Source organism: Mobula birostris, chromosome 8, assembly GCF_030028105.1.
Source record: "Mobula birostris isolate sMobBir1 chromosome 8, sMobBir1.hap1, whole genome shotgun sequence".
Classification (NCBI taxonomy): Eukaryota; Metazoa; Chordata; class Chondrichthyes; order Myliobatiformes; family Myliobatidae; genus Mobula; species Mobula birostris.
Genome location: NC_092377.1, coordinates 73,607,922 through 73,613,921, shown reverse-complemented (window position 1 = coordinate 73,613,921; position 6,000 = coordinate 73,607,922).

The following is a 6,000-nucleotide window of genomic DNA, read 5'->3' as shown; positions in this document are numbered from 1 at the left end:
TTGTGTTTCCTGCATGTTCATATGTGCAGAAACAAGCCTATCAGCCTGCCATGCCTATAATGATGTTCAAGTACCTGAAACAGGAACAGAAAGTGTGGGAAAGGTCTGGCTGCATATAAGGGAAGAGAAACAGTTAACGTATAATGTGTTTTAAAAAAAAGCCAATTTGCAGGGGTATTTTTGGTGTCATTATGGGATAAAGATGGGGGACATTTATTCTGCAGCAAGTTTCCTGATAAGCTGGTGGGGGGTGGGGGGTGAAGGAAAGAGTAAATGAACAAGATTGGGACCTTTGGTGGAAATTTTCCCATCCATGAACTGGCACAAGGATAAATTGCAGCATGTAAAATTGAGGAAAGGAAGAATGTTGGTATTGCAAATTAACGGACAAAACAATGACCTGCACTGTTTTATGCCTTTCACAGCTTTTCATCTGCACGTTTCATTATGCACACAATAAAACTATACTTTGAGTGAAATCGCTGCTGTAATGCAACAGGCTGATTTGCACATAGCAGGCTCCCACAAGCAGTGAGACCACATATAATTTAAAGTGTTAAAGACTAGGCCAGCTGTTTTAGAGATATTCGTAATTGGACTGAATGGGAGGAATTATTCCCTCTACTTCAATGTTAGAGTTCTCTGGATTCTTTCATATCCATCTGTGAGAAGAGACAGGGCCTCCATTTAATGTCCCATCCAAAAGGAACAGCTTCCTGCAGTGAAATGCTTCCTCAGTACTGTAGTAACGCTGTAAAGAAGTTTAGAAGGACAATTGCTAATCACTCAACCACAACTGGTACTAAAGGAACATAGGAGTTAGATTAAGGAAATCAATTTCATGGGAGAACAAAGATAGGAAGCATGTGAAATCTACAACATTGATAAAGATTTGGTTAAGTACGTGGATAGGAATGGTTTAGAGGGATATGGGCCACATGCAGACAAATGGGATTAACTTACTTGGGTACCTTGGTCAGCATGGAGAGTTGGGGTGAAGGGCTTGTTTCCATGCTGCATTATTTTATAATTCCATGATTCCAAGTGGGTTAGAAAAGGATATAAATTCAAAATGGTTTATTGGGGTTGACCCACATTTGATATTAAGGAGATGGCAGTGACCTTGACCTTATTTTTTTCTCATTTCATGGGATATGGGTATTGGTGATTAAGCCAACATTTATTCCTAGTCACTAGTTGTCCTTGAGAAGGCCATGATGAACTGTTGTATTGCATCAGGTGAAAGTTCTTCTATCTTGATGTTATCCACATTTGCCCCACTAACCTAGTAATACAGGGATTACCCGCAAATCTCCAAAGCACTTGCCTCTTCTAGACTATATGGAAATTGGGGTGCTTTGAGGTAATCGGAGCCAAGTTTTCCAATTCAGGACAGAGTAGTTTAGAGCCCACATCACAATATTCTGTCCAGTTGCAAAGGCGGGGGAAAAGACAAAGCCCTGCAGAAATTACTGTTCAATTATTCTGAACTCACCATATATTGACTCCAACCACTTGCCTTTCCCCAACTCACTTTACCACCCTTGTTCCTGGAAATTTTGGAATGTGCTTCAATATTCAGTTGATCAAGGTATGGCGTGGTTGAAGGTTTCCTCACTTCAGGCCTATTCCAGAGATGTGAAAATGAATGTTCAATTATCAGTGCAGGAGCAAGAGAATGTCACACACCTTTTGCATAAAGTGTTAAATCAGAGAGCCTCCTGCTCTGTCAAATGGATTTAAAAGATCCCATGACACTTTTTCAAAGAACAGCAGAGGGTTATCCCCGGCCACTTGGCCAATCATTATTTCTCATGTTACCTGGTGTTATGACACTTCTGCTTGTGGTACCCTGTGTCAAATTTCTCGGTCCTGCTTGATACATCAATCTTGCACTCTTATTTTTGGAGTAACAATTTTGTTGCGTGTAGTAATATTGTCTGCCCTCCTACGGCATCTCTGTGGGTGTACAGTAGATTGGGATGATTTGAAATGATGAAGGGGCCCATTAAAATCCTTTATCCTCATTCTGTTATGTACTGAGCTGTACCACAATGCTCTCTTTCTTGTCCTCTATCATTCACCTATAAGTAGACATAACAGATGCCTCAAATTCAGTGTACTTCTTTGCCATCAAGACAAATGTTACTATAATAGTCAAATTTACCTAAGTCAGCACCCTGTTAAAAATGTGACATCTAGAAAAAGAACATTACATGATATTAGATTAGATTAGCTTATCATCGACACAGTGGCCACATTATGAGGTACACCTGTTCATTAATGCAAATACCTAACCAGCCAATCATATGGCAGCAGTTCAATGCAGAAAAGCATGCCGACATGGTCAAGAGGTCCAATTGCTGTTCAAACCAAACATCAGAACAGGGAAGAAATAAGATTTAAGTGACTTTGACTGTGGAATGATTGTTGGTGTGAAACGGCTAGTTTAAGTATCTCAGAAACTGCTGATCTCCTGGGATTTCCACACACAACAGTCTCTAGCATTGACGGAGAATCGTGCAAAAAACCCAAAAAAAAACATCCTGTAAGCAGGAGTTCTGTGAGTGAAAATGCCTTTTTTTATGAAAAAGGTCAGAGCAGAATGGTCAGACGGTTCAAGCTGACAGGAAGTCAACAGTAACTCAAATAACCACGTGTTAAAATAGATGAGCATCTCTGAATGCACAACATATCACACCTGGAAGTGGATGGGCAACAGCAGTGGATAACTACGAACATACACTCAGTGGCCATTTTATTAGGTGCAGGAGATACCTAATAAAGTGGACACCGAGTGTAGGTTAACTAATAAATCATTGCAAACAGGGTGCAATGAAATTTCTGGTTTGCCTGAAGCTCAGAGTGATATATGACATTACAGTATATCTAATAATAACAAATACAACAATAAATATAAAAATGAGTGCATGACAGCACAGTGATGAAAAGATTGAAGAGCAAAATGAAGTTGTGAAGAGAGATGACTAAAATGACACAAGCAGGTGAAGTATTGTTAAGGGTATGAGAGTGCAGCAGCGCCAGGCAAGGGGGGGGGCACGGTGCAAAAGAGAAGATTAGTTCAGGAGTCTGATAGCAGCCATTAAATGAACAAATGCTACAGGGTAAGGGAGAAATAAGTGAATAATGAAAAGTTTCGCTGGCTCTGAAAATTGGAAACCGAATTGGAAAATGTTTGAAGTGCACTATAGCAATTATAGGAGAAGGTTTATGGAATAGACCCTGGATTGAACTAAAAGAAAGATCATCGTGTTATCTTGAGATTGTGAAAAGAACTGAAAGAGTACAATCAGAGATCAGCCAATAGCAAACAATGGCTAATCACATTTGCCAAACCACCAGCTGTAGGATGTCTTGATGTAACACTTCGCATTTTTCATTAGAACAGACGTCTGCTTTGTGTCTAAGAGACATTTCAAATAGAGTGTTAAAAAATGTTGGAGGAAACAAAAGAATGTGAATGCTCCTTGAAACAAAATAAATTTTAGATATTCCACTTACCTTTGAATAAATTAATAAATGTCATTCTGTACAGCTGAGAGTTATGAAAAACTATTCCAGATGTTATATAATACAAAATGTTTAAGGTTTAAGAGGCAATAGATAAAGCTACTGAAACCATTTGGCTCTAATCAGGGAAATGGATCTGGCTGTTATTAATACACTGAAGGGTTTAGGATTTTCACATCTTGACATGTTTACCTATCAGTGTGGGACTCTATTGAAAAACAAAATCCTTTTCACTATTTCATCCATTTATACACAGGGTAAATTAATATAAAATAAATTAGAAAATTATCCTGGGAAAGAGCAAATACATTATTTAGTGAGATTGGCCAGGTATCTCCATTTCCCTTAATTTATTAAATATGTATTAATCTTAGATATAACATTAATTATTGACCCAGCATCAATTTACAAGAAAATTCCAAATTCATGCCATATTCCCTTTGCAGAAATGTTTCCTTGAAGGTCCTGATTTTAACTTTGAGACAATGCGAGTGATCCCAAACTCCCAAACCAAGGAAGATAGTTTTCTTTTCCTATTACTCTCATCAGCTTACTCCATAATATTCCAAATTTCTCTCCAAGAGGACTACAATCTTATCGTGGTTTGGAGGTTTGCATGCCTCAATAAGCTGGAGAGCTATGTTAGTTGGAGTCAGGGCTTTACGCTTTGACTCTTGGTAGGGTTATCCATGTTAAACAGGCCAAAGGGTAGAGGACAGACTAAGAGTAGTCCACTGGTCCACCAGGTTCAGAGGTTCAGCTCAGGGCTAACTTCCTTGACTGATAAAACAAAATTCTTACGGAAACAGCAATGAAGAATCCTTCTACTTCTGGCTACGACGGTATTCCTGAATCTCCACCCTGGCAGTACGACTGGCAGTAGTGAAAATCGAGAGGAAGCTACTGACACAATGCAGGAAATTCTGAGCACCGCCGGAGATTGAGGCTCTTCATTGCTGCTCTAAACAACAGGCTGTAAGTAAGTAATTCAGAATTTCGGGAAATACATATCAGTTTCCATTATCACGTCAGATATTGTAATCTTTGTTATTCCATTAAGCCAATGTGCTGCCCTCTCCAAGATTAATACATCCTTCCTAACATGTGGTATCCAGAAGAGATCATAGTCTTCCATTGTTCTATACAAGGATTCTTGTAGCTTTAACAAATGTGACGACAAACCAAGTTATCAGAAGATTGATGCTGATGAGAGAGATAAGGGAGACAATGGAGAAACATTCAAAATGCTAATAAGAGAGAAGAGAGAGATTAACGAGAAAGAAACACATTTCAGAATATTAACAGACCGGTTGCTTTGAACCTGAACTGTTTGAAGTTTGATGGACAGGCGATACCCCAGCAGGGGGATAAAAAGAACAGGTTCGCTAAGGCACGACACACATCACGAGATCACGAGATAACGAGACCCTGGAAGAGCGGTGTGCCCCCACAAGTTGGTGGGAGGTTGGAGATCTGATCGCAGGAACCGACCACGGAAGCACAGGGTGAAAGGGTACGATCGGTGGGAACCTGCTGTGTGTGTCCACCCTTGCCTGGGTGCCGGGTTCACCGCGGAAGAACAGTCGTATCCGGAGCGGAGGGGTCACAGTCAGTGACCACAGAAGATATAAAAAGGGTCCGCCCGAAAGCCAACTGCAAAGAACATCAAAGGTCTGCCGAATCAGGTTTGCAAATCTCTATCTCTCTCTCTCTCTCTCCAACGGCACAACAGCGATTACTGCGAACTGTACTAAGCTGAACTGAACTCTGTGTCACTTGAGACTGATAATTTTACCCCAGACTGTGATAGAGCTTGGTTGATTCCTATTACCCTAGTTCTGTGTACATGCGTGTTTTATCATTGCTAACCTGTTGCATTTATATCCTTACGATTAGAGTACTGTGTTACTTATTTCTTTAATAAAACTTATTAGTTTCCGTTAAACCAGTCTCCAACTAAGTGGTCCATTTCTGCTGGTTTGGCAACCCAGTTACGGGGTACATAACACAAAACATTCTTAACTTTGATGGATTTTAGGTCCTAAGTAACACAATCAAAGGGCCCTTTGCTTAGATTGATCAAAAACAACCTACAACTTGAATAATGGCACCAAGATGTGTATTGGTGCAGCTGTACCACTGTAAAATCAGTGTCCATTACACATGGAAATGAGTACAATCTAAACTCCATTACTGAAAAACAATTAGCAGTTACAGACAGTGGATACCAAAATCCGGAACCTATGCCAAAATTAGTTGCTGCATGGAATGTAGCAAATAGGCATGAGCAAAAGGTCACATCCTGGGAAAATATTTTTCAGGATAAAATTTGGCTTAATTTATAATGATAGATGCACCAAAGCATGAAATAGCACAAATTAATCAGTGTTAATCAGTGTAAATAAGCCATGCATTTCGGAACTCATGTCACTTACACCAGAATAACTTGGGACAGAAACATTGTCTGTT